Below are 17,953 nucleotides of genomic sequence, written 5' to 3'. Positions count from 1 at the left end.
TGCCCCTATAGTGCCCACCAATAATGTGCCAGTAATAAGTGCCCCCATAGATGTCCCCCAATAATGTGCCAGTAGCCAGAGCCCCCCACCATCATGTGCCAGTAGCCAGAGCCCCCCACCATCATGTGCCAGTAGCCAGAGCCCCCCACCATCATGTGCCAGTAGCCAGAGCCCCCCACCATCATGTGCCAGTAGCCAGAGCCCCCCACCATCATGTGCCAGTAGCCAGAGCCCCCCACCATCATGTGCCAGTAGCCAGAGCCCCCCACCATCATGTGCCAGTAGCCAGAGCCCCCCCACCATCATGTGCCAGTAGCCACAGCCCCCCCACCATCATGTGCCAGTAGCCACAGCCCCCCCACCATCATGTGCCAGTAGCCACAGCCCCCCCACCATCATGTGCCAGTAGCCACAGCCCCCCCACCATCATGTGCCAGTAGCCACAGCCCCCCCACCATCATGTGCCAGTAGCCACAGCCCCCCCACCATCATGTGCCAGTAGCCACAGCCCCCCCACCATCATGTGCCAGTAGCCACAGCCCCCCCACCATCATGTGCCAGTAGCCACAGCCCCCCCACACTCATGTGCCAGTAGCCACAGCCCCCCCACCATCATGTGCCAGTAGCCACAGCCCCCCCACCATCATGTGCCAGTAGCCACAGCCCCCCCCACCATCATGTGCCAGTAGCCACAGCCCCCCCCCACCATCATGTGCCAGTAGCCACAGCCCCCCCCACCATCATGTGCCAGTAGCCACAGCCCCCCCCACCATCATGTGCCAGTAGCCACAGCCCCCCCCACCATCATGTGCCAGTAGCCACAGCCCCCCCACCATCATGTGCCAGTAGCCACAGCCCCCCCCACCATCATGTGCCAGTAGCCACAGCCCCCCCACCATCATGTGCCAGTAGCCACAGCCCCCCCACCATCATGTGCCAGTAGCCACAGCCCCCCCACCATCATGTGCCAGTAGCCACAGCCCCCCCCCACCATCATGTGCCAGTAGCCACAGCCCCCCCCACCATCATGTGCCAGTAGCCACAGCCCCCCCCACCATCATGTGCCAGTAGCCACAGCCCCCCCACCATCATGTGCCAGTAGCCACAGCCCCCCCACCATCATGTGCCAGTAGCCACAGCCCCCCCACCATCATGTGCCAGTAGCCACAGCCCCCCCACCATCATGTGCCAGTAGCCACAGCCCCCCCCCCAATCATGTGCCAGTAGCCACAGCCCCCCCCCCCCCAATCATGTGCCAGTAGCCACAGCCCCCCCCCCCCCAATCATGTGCCAGTAGCCACCAGTATTGACAAAAAAAAAACACATATACTTAGCTCCTTGGCAGCGATGTGATGCAGGCCTCTTCCGGCCTGTGTCCCGCGCTGTACGGCTAAGGGCTCAGGCGGCGGCGTCTGATAAGCTGCAGGCACTAGGCCTGCAGCCTATCAGAGGAAGGGGAAGGGACACACCTCTCCCTCCCCTGCCCTGCTGCACAGCCATCTGTATCGCTGTCCTGAGGACGGCGATACAGATTACTGGAGATGAGTGCTTCCACAATGGAAGCGCTTATCTCCGGCCCCTTGCCTCTATAGAAACGCCGGCCCTGACTGTCGCAAAAGCAGCGGTCGGTGGCTCAGGTCATTCCGGGACACTGCATTGTCCCAGAATGAGGGTGACCGGGACCCGGGACAGACTCTCCAAATGCAGGACTGTCCCGGGCGATCCGAGACACGTGGTCACAGTACCCCACTTACAGGCCATGGCTGGCAGCTTTATTTCTAATCATGCCTAGGAAAGAAACCTGCTACTCATGGTCAGGAGGTGGGGGAGGGCGGTGCCACAAGTCTCATCAGACTCATCTACCTCTGTCTGTGAGGTTCAGCATGCCAGTACTATGAAAGTACTGACTGCTGAAATCCGCACATCTGTCGCTATACCATGCTGCTTTCAGTTAATAGAGGCGACAGATTCCCTTTAAAGGGAACCTGTCATCAACTTTATACAGCCCATATTGATGGCTCTCGTTTACCAAAAAGGGGGCCTAACCTGGGTAAAGGTGTCTATATACAAAGTCATTCCTGCTCTCCTGCCCACCTGCTGATGACTGACAGTCTTCTACCTAGTTTTCTCCCTTTCTTTCTAGGAGAGAACTGCCAATCATCAGCAGGTGGACGGGAGAGCAGGAATTCATGAATAACCAGGACTCTTCTCAGGTGGCTGAGACTCTTTTCCAAGCCCAGTCTGCAATGATTGTGATGTTGGTTCTTGGCAACCACTTACTTTTAGCTCATGAGTGACACACAGCTGAAATCAGCATTTCTGTCACTATTTTATGCTGTCCTCAGTGAGATCAGGTTCCCTTTAAGACCACTTTCACACAGTCCGTGTTCGATCAGTGATTTCCATCAGTAATTCTGAGCCAATGCCATACACGGGTCAAAAACGCACATGTGCAAATCTTTCCACTCCTGCTTTTGGCTCATGGTCACTGATGGAAATCACAGATCGAACGCTGACCAAACACTGATTGTGTGAAAGCAGCCTACAGCCTCCTATTCAGATTGGTCAATACTGCTTCTGTACACTTTCTGAGATAGAAAGCTGGATGGAGATCACATTTAGTGAGCGAATAGGAGCCTCCTAGCAGCAGGCGTGCTTGTATAGGAGATCACCTGTTGAGAAGAGCTGGGTGTTCGAGACCCCTCCCTCCCAGCGCTCTGCTCTCATTCATCTGTGCTCTTTGCCTGAAATGACAGCCCTCTTTTGTGTGAGGGTAATTTGCTTATCTACTGCGTGCAGCTCCCACTGCTTCCTCTTTTCTGTCCTGCTCCCCTCCGGCTCTGTCTCTCTCTTCTCCCTCTCTCTTTCTGAAATCTGCTTCTCATGCTAGAGGCCTACATGGCAGCTTGTCGTCTCCGTCACCCTCCGCCACGGCTGGACCGTGTTGTCACCTCGTCTGAAGTCTTGCCAGGGACACCCAACTTGTGAAAGGTAGTATTGCACAGAGAGTTTCATGGCAGAGATACACCCAAACTGCTTGAGGAGCAGGCACGGGGAAGCCCTGCCTTCTTCTTTCCTACACTTTTCAGTAGATGCATCTGAATATGTAGGACTCTGTTTTACTTCAATCTACTTTTATTTATACCGTCGCTTATTATTTGTGTATTGTGCGGCGAAAGTTAATACGCTGCCTCCCAAATGAATTAAATGTATACGCTTCCTGTTTGGTAAGTGCGACATGATTGCCCTACTTGCTGCTTTGCAAGTCATTTGTTGCCTTGTGTACTGGTAATTGTAGTAACAAGGAAAAAGAAACGCGTCGAGCGAGCTGTTGTAGAATACATTGTTGTTAAAGTCCTTATGCCTCTGAAGTGAAATGTCATGAAAGGGGTTAACAGCATATTTTTAGCGGTGGGAAGAATATTAGTCTGTGTATATTATACTTGATGGATTAGATAGTTTTTATATATTTTTTTTTTATTTTACATGTGTACCAATGCAATAAGAGGAAGATTAATGGACAGAAGGGCACTTCATAGTTAACTATTTGCATGCAAAAAGGAAACCATATATTTGCCTAGTTGTATACATAGCGTCACGATTCCTATAATAGCCCATTATAAGAGAACCGCTGCGTTTCCGTCATTGAATAAATGTATGCCTATTTTTTCTCTTTTTATTATATTTAGTATCATTTGAAATTGGTTTAGATTTTCCTACTTTTTTATGATTTTTATATATATTTTTTTTATCGAAATTATGGTTGAATTTGGTTAGACGAAGCAATTTGTCCATGTCCAGTAATAACTCAAAATTTGCGAACGGCTTTGATGTTGGCAAATCAGTTTGCTCACCCGAATTGTCTTCCTCTCCGCTTCGCCAAGTTCTAGGATATATTGTTTTTTTTTTTCCTGTCTTATCCCTTTACACTTAGAAAAGACAAAAATGACAGTATATTTTGTTTTCTGTCGTTTCATCTCTTTTCCTTTTAGCTGAATTTCCCTCTAGACACTCCCTGGGGCTCCGTACATGACCCTGCCTTTTAAGAAAATCGGAGGTAAATGTTTACCGATATTTTTAAGGGGTGTGTAGATATTTTGCTCCCCTCTTCAGATGATGCCACTCTTTTTAGGCCTCATGCACACAGGCGTATCTGTTTTGTGGTCTGCGGATACTCGTACAAAAATAGGACATGTTCTATAAATTGTGGCAAATCGGCAGGATTGTGGACAGCACACAGATGACATCCGTGTGCTGCCATTGTTTATTGTGGCCCCACAGAAATGAAAGAGTCCACATGTGATCTGCAGAAAATGCAGAAAATGCAAATCGGATGTGTGCGTGAGACCTTATTAACTCCACGGGTTCCTACTATGGGCTCGTGCTCGATATACTGTATTTTATTTCATATCTGCATCTGTTCTCTGTTTCTATACACTCCTAAGGCCTTATTCACACTTGGCTATCGATTTCTATCGTTCTGCTCCATTATAGCCGCAGAACAACAAAAATAACGGACGTGCAAGTTTCATCACATAACTGACCAGAATGGGGCCAAACCGATCCAGTTGACTATAATGGGGTCTGTTTCAGGAGTCCACTTTTTTTTTTTTGCATAGAATAATGTCCCACATGCAAGACTTTGCTTTCCATTGTTTTTGAATCTGCGACAGCCCCTGAGTTGCGTCTACGACACAGATGTGAGCAGGCTGTATGGGTAGGTTCACATCTGCTACAGGTAAATCCAGTAGTCTGTTTCAGCAGAGTTGCAGCCAACTGGAGTAACCATATCGGGCATAGCTGGGCACCACTGGATCCCCATTCGCTATAATGGAATCTGATGGGTTTGTGGCATAAATGCCAGCATTGTGAATGCAGCAGTATTTTTCTGGCAGAAAGCCAGCAGTTATGCTGTTAACCCACTGGATTCCCATCGGATCCCATTACAGTGAATGGGGATCCACCATTGTCTGGCTGTGTTGGATACGGTAACTCCGGTAGTCCTCTACTTTGCAGGAACAGACTACCGGATTTACCTGTCACAGATGTGAACCTACCAAGTCACATTAAAATAGGTTATGTGCATAGGGGGGTATACAATATCCTGCATGTCCTGGATTGATACTGAGCATGGTGAAGGTATAGAGGAGGAATCGCTCTTCTCCTTATTACTCATGCAAACAGACATGTCCATATTTCGGTCCACAAAATATTTGTGGCTATTCTCATCTGCAAATACGGGCAGGAATTGGGCCTCCCCTATAGTTTGCAAAACGGTCACACAGATTCGCAAAAAACACAGATATGTGCAAGGCTCCATAGACGTGAATGGGTCAGTTTGCTATCCACAACAAGCACTGAAGAAAAATTCACTCATGTGCATGAGGCCTATGGATCAAATAGTGAGTGCAGCACCTGTATATATTTTCTCACTAGACGTAATCCTAAAGGCCGCTGGGGAAAACATGGCTAAAGCAATTTTTTATTTTACAAATTCTTTAGTTTTTAGCTGTTGTCCCTAACCAGGCCTTCGAGCGGTTCTACATCCAAATTTAGTTTTTACCAAAATATGGTGTCGGTGGCAATAGGAGATGTCAAAAAGTGTGCCCCCTCTACTCACATCTCTGCCATGTATACTAGCCTTTAGTGTGTGTCGTATTGACTTTCCCTTTTGCTCTGGATAAACATAATAGAGCACCCTGGGAATAGGACAAAGCAATTGGAATATTCAGGCGAGTGGCTCTGGGGGCAACCAGGGCGTGTACACCTGGTACAGAGTTTGAGGGGAGCGCCGTCAGCCTCCTTGCTTTGGCTGGGGTATTCAGATACAGGGATAGGGTAATAAACTGAACCTTTGTTCCGGGTGAAAGAAAGCCTAGCTACAGATTACTACCTTGAAGGGGTTGTATCACATAATTTTTAGCAGAAACTGATGCTGGCATTGAGAGATGCAATTGCACATTGTAAGTATCATACACGGGTCCTATTAAAGGGGTTTTATGGGACTTTAACCCTTTCCAGACCTTCACTGTAAATGTACGGCAGAAGTCTGGTCTTTAAAGAGGCTAATGTCTGCGATTGGCGATAATTCCGATTGCAGACATTTAACCCCACAGATGCAGTGGTAAATTGTGACCACAGCATCTGAGAGGGCTAAATCCAGAAGCCCTGCACTGCCCAGCTGGGGACGCCTTCCCCTGACTGAGATCAGGGAAGGTGTTCCTTGGTAGTAATATGCCTGAGCCTCTATGAGACTTCCAGGCTGATTACTAGTATATTGCCATGCTGGCCTACTAGTGTTAGCACTGCATTGGAATATACTGAATCCTGTAGTCTGTAATGGATTTCTATCCATTACAGAATACAAGTAGCAGTCTACTAATTCAAGTAAAAATTCAAATTGCCCCGCTTTCCTCACAATAAAAAAATTTAATAAATAATAAAATAAATTAAACCTTATGAGCATTGCCGCGTCTGAAACGCTCGTACAAATAAAATCTAAAAATATTTATGCCATACGGCGAAAGGCATAACGGCAGAAAATCAAAATAGCCAATTTGTAATTTTTACTTTACCTCCCAAAAGAATGTAATAATAAGTGATGAAAGTCATACACACTCCAAAATGGTATCAGTATTAACTACAGATCGTACCGCAAAAATGAGCCCTCACACAACTCGGTAGATGTAAATATAAAAAGTTATGGGGGTACAGAAGACAATTGAAAGGAAAAAAAAAGGTCTAAAGTCTTAGAAAAAAACACTATAAGAAAACGATCTAAATGTGGTATCATTGCAATCGCACTGACCCAGAGAATAAATGGAACAGGTCAGTTTTACCGCACAGCGAACTCCATAAAAACAAATCACATAAAACTATTTTTTCTAATTCTACCCTATTTGGGGTTTTTCCAGCTTACCACAACATTGTATGCCATATTAAATTGAGCCAATAAAAAAGTATGCAACAAAACAATCCATCATATGGCTATGTGAAAGAAAAAAGAAAAAAGTTATGGCTCCAGAAAGGCAGGGAGTAAAAAAAAATGAGAACGCAAAAACAGAAAATCGTAAGGTACTGAAGGGGTAATATTGTTGACCTATCCTTAGGATAGTTCATCAGTATCTGATTGGTTGAGGTCCAACACCTGGCACCCCTGTCAATCCGTTGTTAGAAGAGGTCATGTCACTCTGATGAGTGCTGTGCCCTCTTTCTACAACACTGACGTTATGTTCATCGGTCGCATGGTTTAGGCATAGCTGAGTCCGATTCAAGTGAATGGGCCTGGGCTACAATACCATGCACAGCCCTACAATGGACAGAGCTGTGCTTGGTAAACTGTGAGGTAGCAGCAGTGCTCACCGGGGTGCCACGGCCTCTACAAACATCTGATCGCGGGGGGTGGAGCCTCACCCATCAGATATTGATGACCCTTTCTGAGAATAGGCAATCATTATTAAATATTGTGTTTGTCCATATTGCCTTTTTTGCTGGCTTGATTAATTTTTTCCATCACATCTCGTTTCCAGCAGTTATGGCCATCATTGCAATCCAGCAGCAGTGGCCATGCTTGAACATTATAGGAAAAAGTGTTGGCCACTCAGTGGCTAGGACCACAGGAGTGCACAGCAGCTACCATCCGGTCCACCTCGTATCTGTTCTGCAGTGTTGGCCATAAACCCCGGAAATAAGCAGTGTATATGGAAAAGGATAATAAAAATACATTAGTAAGTGGCTTATAATAACTTTCTCTACATGATAAATGCCATTTGCTGAAGTGACAAAACCCCTTTAATGTAGGTGTCATATTTGCATCGTGACGAGCACTGAGCCTGAAAAATTTATGTTTGAAACATCTGTAGAACACAGTGGTCCAGCTATGGTCCGCCCTGATTAAATAATAAATTAATAAAAAAATTAAGGGATTGGCTCATCAAAGGGAATCCCTCGCAGAATGAGGCCTCTGTTTGGTGATCAGATGATTGCGTTTGGTCTTTTCATGGAGAAAGCTATGGTCAGCCAGGATGCTGCTGCAGGGGGTATGTAGTATTACATGGCCATTAGGGTGAATAATGTCTAGTAATACATGGACAGCTCAAGACCACCACAATAGAAGTCGTTCGCTCAGGCCACCTCACCTATGTATATGGACAGTGGTGGTCTTGATGGGACAACTGCTTTAGGTTGTATTTATTTTTACGTAAATCAGGGCGGTCCCTAGCTGAAATTGGCTGGTCTAGCACACACTTTTTTTTTTTTAGGGAGGAGAAATTAGTTCTGCTACCATGTTGAGGTACTTGAAAAGAAAGCAGGTCACTCAAGAAGAGGACAGTGGTAAGCAGGGCCAAGGTACAGGAAGAAGTGAGTGCTAAAATAAAAATAGCAGACATCTGTTTCTCTGTGTAGTCATCTTCTGGTATGTGTGTGTTCATTGTTTATACTGTTTCATTGTCTATTTATTATCTTGCTTACAATTTTTTGCAGTCTATTTTTTTTTGTTTGTATTGCTTCTTTTTAGCAGTTTTTTGCTTGAAAAAAAAATGAATAATCAGATTCCTAGGACGCAAGCACACACAGGCTTTCCTATGAAAAATTCTTATTCTACAATCCACAGGATAGAGGAAAAGAGTCTGATTGTCTAGGGCAGGCATGCTCAACCTGCGGCCCTCCAGCTGTTGATAATCTACAACTCCCATCATTCCCGGACAGCCTACAGCTATAAGCCTACAGAAGGGCATGGTGGGAGTTGTAGTTTTACAATGGCTGAAGGGCCGCAGGTTGAGCATCCCTGGTCTAGGGTCTCACCGCTGAGGGCCCTGGTGTTGACGAGAATAGAGCCACAGTCAATCATGTGCAATGCTACTCAGTTTAACTCTGTGGGACTTTCAGAGATCCAGAACTTTTTTTTTTTTTTCTTGGATAGTTAAATAGCACAGAATTGTGAAATGCTTCCGTGTTTGTCTAATATACACACAGGATCCTCCTTTAAAGTTTTCTTCGAATAGCTAGTCACTTTAAGGCCCCTTTCACACAGGCGAGTATTCTGCGCGGATGCGCAGATGAACGCATTGCACCCGCACTGAATACCAACCCATTCATTTTTATGGGGCTGTTCACATAAGCGGTGATTTTCACGCATCACTTGTGCGTTGAGTGAAAATCGCAGCATGCTCTATATTGTGCGTTTTTCACGTAACACAGGCCCCATAGAAGTGAATAGGGTTGTGAGCAAGCAAGTGCGGATGCGGTGCGGATTTCACGCACAGTTGCTAGGAGACGATCGGGATGGAGACCCGATCATTATTATTTTCCCTTATAACTTGGTTATAAGGGAAAATAATAGCATTCTGAATACAGAATGCAGAGTAAAATAGCGCTGGAGGGGTTAAAAATAATAATAATTTAACTCACCTTAATCCACTTGCTCGCGCGGCCTGGCATCTCCTTCTGTCTTGATCTTAGCTCTGTGTAGCAACAAGGACCTTTGGTGACGTCACAGTCATCACATGATCTTTAACCATGGCCATGGACCATGTGATGACCGGAGTGATGTCACCACAGGTCCTGTTGCTACACAAAGCTAAGATGAAGACAGAAGGAGATGCCGGCTATGCGAGCAAGTGGATTAAGGTGAGTTAAAAAAAAAATGTAACCCCTCCAGCGCTATTTTACTATGCATTATGTATTCAGACTGCTATTATTTTCCCTTCTAACCCTGTTTTAAGGGAAAATAATACAATTTACAGAACACCGATCCCAAGCCCGAACTTCTGTGAAGAAGTTCGGGTTTGGGTACCAAATATGCACGATTTTTCTCATGCGAGTGCAAAACGCATTACAATGTTTTGCACCCGCACATTTTTCCGTCTGAAAGAGGCCTAAAGGAGATGTCTAGATATTGATGGCCTATCCTCAGAATAGGTCATCAATATCAGGTTGAAGTGAATGGCACCTGAGATTCAGTACGCTTGCTCAGCGGACAGAGCATTCTGCTTACACTGTGTTTTCTCAGACGCCAGCAGCTGCCAGGTGTAAGACCCCCACCCAGGGGCGTACACAGAAATCATTGGGCCCCATAGCATGAATTTAGATTGGGCCCCCATGCCCGTTCCTAGTCCCTCCTACTATGCACCCTGGCTCCTCTTACTACCCTCCCTAACTTCTCCCCTGCCCCACCTCATGCAGAAGTATTTTGTTCTACAAAATGGCAGTACTCATGCCGGATCCCAACAGACCCATTAGGCTACTTTCACACTTGCGGCAGGACGGATCCGACAGGCTGTTCACCATGTCGGATCCATCCTGTGGCTATTTCGCCGTGCCGCCGGACCGCCGCTCTGTCCCCATTGACTATATGGTGCACGGCGAAAGTCGCCGGACTAAAAAGTCAGACATGCAGTACCTTTTAGTCCGGCGGCTTTCGCCGTGCACCGCCATGCTGCGCCAGAGCTCCGCCCCCGTTATAGTCAATGGGGATGGAGCGGCGGTCGCGCGAAATAGCCACAGGACGGATCCGACATGGTGAACAGCCTGTCGGATCCGTCCTGCCGCAAGTGTGAAAGTCGCCTTATAGAGAATGGGATCTGATAGTTCCCGGCGGTGTTCAGCATATATTGACAAGAATCTGGGGCGTTACATGATGTAATACCACCCAACTTTCCTGCTGTCCAGCATGGCACATGCACATGCGCATAGACATGAGAAAAGTTTGAGGAAGCGAGTGCCCCCCTTCCCATATCCTCTGTGTCATGCAGGACAGCTGGGAGACACTGACATTACTCGCTATCCTGCATGACACATGTGCAGAGACAGGAGTCTCTGGGAAAGCTGGGTGAACCCCTCCCCCCTGCCTTACCATCTTCTTATTATCTGCATTTATGCCTTGCAGGATAGCAGGAAATCTGAGGGACATGATGTAATAGCACCCAGCTTTTCTGCTGTCCTGCCTGCACATGTGGAGAGACATGAGAATAATCTGAGAAAGCTGAGTGACACAGCTTCCACCTCCCCTCATATCTCCTCAGGCCTCTGCACTTGTGCCATGCAGGACATCAGGAAAGCTGAGTCACATTACATAATAGCACCCAGCTTTCCTCCTGTTCTGAATGGCATATGTGCAGAGGAATAGCCTGGGAAAGCTGAGTGACCCCCCACTCCACTGTCCTCACCTACAAGCGGTCACTTACTTCATTACTGGCAATCCAGAGAGGAATCAGGCATAATGGAGCTAACAGGCGGGAGGCGGAGCTAGCCGACGGGAGGCGGGGCTAGCAGACGGGAGACAATTAGGAAGATAGACGGGGGCGGGGCCTCTCCTCCACTGCGGGCCCCTCTTCCTCACGGGCCCCATAGCAGCTGCGTGGTCTGCCTATATGGTAGGTACGCCACTGCCCCCACCAATAATGATATTGATGAGCAATCCTTAGGGTAGATCATCAAAATCTAGAAAACCTTTTTAAAATTCAGTTGTGGGAGCAGTTTTCCTTTCTGAGCGTCACATAGTAGCGGAGCACATTTTGTGGCACAGTCCCCTTGCTAAAAACTTGTACTATCCAATGACTTTTGTAACTTGACTAACAAGTGTATGTGAAATGAGGATGTATGTAATATTTTTCTTTTTAGATTTGTTGTAGTGTTAGCGCAATTCATGTGATTCTCATCTTCTTGTGTGGTGCCAAATCAATTAGAAGTAGAAGTATGCATAGGCCATACTGCTTTCATGAGACCACACACACAAGTTGGTTTCATGAAAGCATCTTCTCATCCCCCTGAGCAAGAGCACTTTATTCAAGTTACATTCACTTAAATAGCAGACATGACATCACAAAAGGGGTGTTCCTTAAGAAAAGACTATTGGCTCTTTGACAAAATGGAGTATTTTGCCAATTTTATCCCTGAGTTTCATTGGCACGTTCAAAAATGACAACCTAACTCCTCCCTCCCCCAGTGACCTTAAGACAAATAAATGCACATGAGGCTCACACCTCTGGTTTGCTGCCATCTTGTGGACAGAAAAGAGTAATACAGTATATATAGATATAGATATAGAGAGAGACAGAACGAGAACCTATCTCTCACAGTAGTGTCTGAAACTTGTAGGTGCAGCCACATTATTGCCATACTGATGCATCCTTTCCTCTTGGCTTGACATGCCCTGATAGGTGTGTCATGAGATGACCAGCTTGTGTCCATGTGCTGCCACCCAGTGATTGTGTTGAAAATTGCAGCCCTTAATTTATTTCATGAGCAGTTGAAGTCTTTAAGCGCCCTAGGACCGCCGTACGCAGGATTCTTGTTATTCTTCCTGGACGCGCCGGCGCGAGAGGCGAGATTTCCTGTGAACGTGCGCACACAGGATCGGCCGGTAAGCGAGTGGATCTACAGCCTGCCAGCGGCGATCGTTCGCTGGCAGGCTGTAGATGCGATTTTTATTTTTTTTTTACATTTTTTTTTTTAACCCCTAACAGGTATATTAGACGCTGTTTTGATAACAGCGTCTAATATACCTGCTACCTGGTCCTCTGGTGGTCCCTTTTGTTTGCATCGACCACCAGAGGACACACCCAGCTCAGTAAAGTAGCACCAAGCTCCATTTTATCATACTGGTGCCCTGTGTGCTCTGCAGGTTCCTTAGGAAGCTCTAATTCTCATCATAGAAAGTGATCTACAGCTTTCAGCATCTATTTCTGACCTTTACATAGTTTTATGCAAATTGACTTTGGAAGTTTCATCCGAAGTCGATTCGCTCATCCCTAGTTTTAACATACAATGGTTGATACAGAACCCGTTAATATTGTAACTTGAGGGACCACTGTAGTTTCCTGTAGAAATGTAGAAAAACACTGTATTTCATCATTTGTGCCCTACATACTGACTCTAAGGTTACCTGCTCAAGTTACAGATTATATTTGAATTTTCATGTGGAAAAACTCTCTAGCGTGATGCAGTAAATTGACCTCCCGTACGGATTTTGAAGTCTGCAGGATGTTGATTGTGCGATCTTTTTTCCTCTGGATTTCACCCTTTGCAATGGTGTGGATATCTGCAGAAAAATCAATGTGGAATTTCTGTTCAAATCCTCCAAATCATATAAACCTATATATCACAGAGCTTAGCTTATTTCCCTCTATAGGGGCTCATTCAGACGGCCATATGTACGGGTCTCCATCCACAATTGCGAGGAACGGGTGCGGACCCATTCGTTTCAATAGGGCCGCAAAAGATGCGGGCAGCCAACCATGTGTTGTCCACATCCGTAGTTCCGTTCCATGGCCCCACAAATAATATAGAGCATGTCCTATTCTTGAAGACAAGAATAGGCATTTCTGTATAGCGCTGGCCCTGTGCATTCTGCGGACCGCAAACACCGCCGTCTGAATGATCCCGAAGTGTGGAGTGCAAGGTATAACCTATCTGAAAGCATCAGAAGCTTCTGTTTCTTTTGCAAGAACCATATCATGTAACAGGGCCTAACAGCTACCCTTCAATTACAGGGGTTGTCCTATTCCAAGCACTTTTCCTTTATTCACAGGGTAAGGGGATGTGTCTGATCTGTGGAGGTCCAACTGCTGGTGTGGACCACAAGAATGGGACCCCCTATGTTCTCTCATTGGAGCTCCAATAATGCAAGCTCATTGCCATTCAACTCTGTCAGACACAGCGACTATGGATTGGGATATGTGTTTGTAATGGGGCAACGCCTTTCACTTAAAGGGGTTATATTCTACATTTTCTAACCAGCACCTGGATCTGAATACTTTGGTAATTGCTTGTAATCAAGAATTCTGTATAGTCACTGAGCTATTCAATAGAATGAATCTGCATAGCACCACCTGCTGTTTGTTCTTGTCCTTATTTCTTGTCCACCTCACTTTGGGGGTCACACTTACTTAGTTTAAGGGGACATTCACATGAACATACTTTGTCTGTATCTGATCTGCATTTTTTGCAAATCAAATGCGGACCCATTCATTACAATGGGACTGTGTGCTGTCCACATCCGTATGTCCGTTCTGCAGCTGATCCACTAAATGCAAAACGCACACGGCTGGTTTCTGTGTGGATCCACAATTTGGGGACCACAAAAAAAAGCTAGTCATGTGAATGCCCCATTAATCTTCAACTGTCACCAGCCATATATTCTATTAGAAGCTGTGACATTTACAAGGAAAGAGCTACGGCAGAAAACCATTTCCCGAACTCTGATTTGGGAAATGTTTCGGGAAATGTTTTTTTTTGTTTTTTTTGTTTTTGTTTTTTATACAGTACAAATTAATTTATAAAGGTATTGCCTGAAGTCTCGCGAGACATACATTCTAATACTGTATGGAGCTCCTGCTCTGTACAGTATTGGAACAACGTTTTATGCGAATCGACTTCGGATGTTCCATCCATAGTCGATTCGCTCATCTCTATATATGATGTCTGATTTTCATTTTTTACATTAATCATGGGATAACCCCTTTAAAGTGAACCTGTCACCGGGATTTTGTGTATAGAGCTGAGGACATGGGTTGCTAGATGGCCGCTGGCACATCCACAATACCCTGTCCCCATAGCTCTGAGTGCTTTTATTGTGTAAAAAAAAATAAGATTTTATACATATGCAAATCAACCTGAGAAGAGTCCTGTCTGTGAGATGAGTCGGGGACAGGACTCATCTCAGGTTAATTTGCATATGTATCAAATCGTGTTTTTTTACACAATAAAAGCACACAGAGCTATAGGGACTGGGTATTGTGGATGTGCTAGCGGCCATCTCGCAACCCATTTCCTTAGCTCTATACACAAAACCTGGTGACAGGTTCCCTTTAAGTGCTTGTTACATTTACGAAGGAAACCGCTATAGCAGTTTCCTTTCTTGTACAGTTTTGTCATTTTTGGTATTTACATAAGATATACTGGAAATAGATATATTCTTGTGCCCCTGTACAACGGGCAGATGAGATGACCCAATTGTTGTATGGCAGTAATATTTTGTCCTTCTATCAGTTATTGCATGCCCTAGCCTAGCGATATGTAATGACTGTTGGCCTAGAAGCGGTCTGGCGTTACTTGCCAGATGTTTATCCATATATCTGGTCATTGCAGCTCCTGAGTACATTGCACAGACCCCACTTACAGACGGGTATGAATCAGTGCTTCAGGTATGGGATGCAACTAGAGGTGATGCTGCTATATGCTAATGTTGCATCCTATTCTGCTGACGTGTAGCTCAAGCCCCTTGGACTTTTTGACGTGTTCACAATTTGCCAATGGCAAATCCAACATGTTCTAGCAAGAAGATCCATGGCAGAAATCCAAGGCCGACACTATGATCTCTGGCACACATATGCAGCAAATGTGTCTGCACATCTGCACGAGGATAAAGGGCCCTTTACATAGGACAAGAATTTGCCAGATATCTGCCGGTTTAAAGGTCTCGCCATGAAACGCTCATTCGTCAGGTAATTCGATCATTTGTGTAGGCACATAATTTATCGTTTGCTGGCAGCAAATCATGCTGTGTAAACAGCACTCCGCTGCTACTAAACAGTGATTCTGTATGGGGACAAGCTATGGCATTAGTGATCGCTCCTCCTCATACTGTGGAGGGGATCGCTGCATGTAAATGTCTTGCTCTCCTCCACTGACGAGCAGGTGATTGCCTTCCCGACAATCACCTGCCGAATCGTCCCATCTAAAAGGACCTTTAGCCCATTGTCTCTCAGTGGGGCTAATTCACAGCTTTTTCAGTGCAGAATACACAAAAAGAAGAAAAAAAAATGAACATGCTCTTTCTCATCACTGATTTTTATTTTAGTTTTTTTCCTCATGACACAGACAAAAATGTGCTGAGTTTTTCCAGAGCATGTATGTGGGGTATGTAATACCGATTCACTGGATGCAGAATGCTTGAGGATTTGATGAGGCTATGGAAGTGGAATCCATGTATAAATCCTGAACACACTTGTCGGTATTGATACAGACATATTATGGCCATTTGAAACCTGCTGAGAGCCCAATTCCCCTTTTTTTTATTTTTATAGCATTGTTGTTGTTTTTTTAGGTACATTTATGCCATGTGATAGTCTCATGATCACTGGCTCAAAGGGCCAAGCCAACAGATATGTCAAAACTCATACGGCACATATTTCTTCCTTAGAAACAGGTTGATATCTAATGTTAACGTAGACCATGATGTGATTATGTGCCCCCTACAACATGTTTACCTGAGCAATTTTATCCTTTGTGTAATATTACTGGAGACCTTTGTACAGACAAAACTATAAAAGTACAGTAGTGATAGAAATTACTGTATGTAGTAAAAGTTCTCTGGCTTGGGTATAGCACATCTGCTAGGCTTATGAGCTACTCGTATTAGTCATACTGCTGAGATAAAAAAAAAGATGCAGTCATTTGAATGAGAAAAAAAAATTACAAAGATTGTCAACTTTGCCCAACCCTTTCACTCCCTTCCGGAGGATACCAGAATTGTTGGCGTAGCATACCAGCACTTGTATTGAAACAGTTAGGTAAGCTGCGTTGCTGCAGGCTGTGCTGAGTCCTGCTGTATCATTGCCCCCGTCTTGTTCGACCCTGGTAATTAGTCAGTACCTAGCAAGGAGCTATAACTTTTCCTGACATTTCTTATAGTTACTTATATCCCCATGTAATAATGATTCTGGAGCATCTATTCTTATGTCTCTTTGTTGCGCCATTCCTTTAGGATTCCTGCTAGAAGTTCTGAATGCATTGCTAACCGCTTGCAGTAAAGGTCCAGATGGGTGTTATCAGTTGGGGGGGGGGGGGGGGTACATGGATAGTCTGATACTAGCAGCACTGAATGGATAGTGTAAGACTTAAGGGACACACAACCAACTTTGTAACACCCAGCTGGACCTTCATTGCAGATTTCTAGCAATTCATTCATAACTTCTATAAGGAATAATGAAAGAATGGCACAACATAGAGCCATAAGAATAGATGCTCCAGAATTATTACATGGGGAATTCAAGTAGCTGCAAAAAGAGACATGTCAGTGTTACAAGCAGTCGGTGTGAACCCACTGTACCAACTAACCAGTTTGATGTTGTGTTAGTCCTGTGGTTGTTATCATGGCAATCCCCTGGTTTACGCTCTTTTACCCCTTTGCTGTAGGGGACCTACTGGGCTACTACCTATTTGAACGGTATATTTGGCAGTTGACCCACAGGGTCAGAGAACCCAGTGCAAAGCTTCAAGGGGTCAGGCCTAGTCGGTAAACAGGCAGAGGTCAGCACAGACAGAGGTCATGCAACTCTGTGTGCGAAACTCATCCGAGCTCAGGGCAGGCAGCAAACCATCATTACTGTAGACAGGCTAAGGTCAGGGCAGGCAGCATAATTACAGAGTCAGTTAACAGGAAGAAATGCAGCACATGGGCAGACAATCAAAATAGCACACCTTCACTGGTTAAAGTAGCAAAATAGGCACCTGAAGATCAGGCAAGTGGTGGAACCTCAGATCAGCATTTATAGGAGGGCCCATTAGTCATACAGCTGCAAGATGAACCTTTGCTGTACTGCAACAGAGGTGTCTAAAGGGACACTGGCCCTAATTCAGACACAGGCAGCCGGTACCCATGCGTACAGGACAGCGGTGGCCATGAATCGTCATTGTAACAGTCTAGAGAGACTACAGGTCCTTTTTAACTAAAGCTATAGCACACTTCTAGATTTTAAATCCTTATGAATGGGAAATCCTTGCTATGTATTAATTTTAAAATGAACTAGATCCATTAAAGTTCTTAGAAGTGTCCATCACCACAGTATACGGGACCACAAGACAACACCACCACCCTATCACAGGCGTATGCAGGAGATGTTTGCAAACAGTGAAGTCTATGGGAGATGGCTTAGCCAGTGACCCTCAGGTTAGATTCACACAGCAAATACACTTCTGAAACTTCTGACTTGTATTTGCTGTCCAATCT

At 45.4% G+C, this 17,953-nt stretch overlaps 1 protein-coding gene across 7 annotated transcripts in view; it reads left to right on the top strand.

The window, feature by feature from the left end:
• PTBP3 (polypyrimidine tract binding protein 3) overlaps positions 1–17,953 on the top strand; it is a 185,595-nt gene that overhangs the window by 111,329 nt on the left and 56,313 nt on the right. Inside the window, exon 1 of one of the 7 annotated variants that reach the window (XM_044271237.1) lies at positions 2,780–2,991. The exons of 4 other annotated variants lie outside the window; for them this stretch is intronic. The gene's annotated coding sequence lies outside the window, so the exon portion shown is untranslated. Of the gene's footprint in view, positions 1–2,779; positions 2,992–4,034; positions 4,058–17,953 lie in introns of those variants that run through there. 2 more of the 7 variants (XM_044271190.1, XM_044271231.1) reach the window with 2 other exon arrangements.

The sequence above is a fragment of the Bufo gargarizans genome, chromosome 1 (genome assembly GCF_014858855.1).
Source record: "Bufo gargarizans isolate SCDJY-AF-19 chromosome 1, ASM1485885v1, whole genome shotgun sequence".
NCBI lineage: Eukaryota > Metazoa > Chordata > Amphibia > Anura > Bufonidae > Bufo > Bufo gargarizans.
This window is presented reverse-complemented; position numbering and strand designations above follow the sequence as displayed.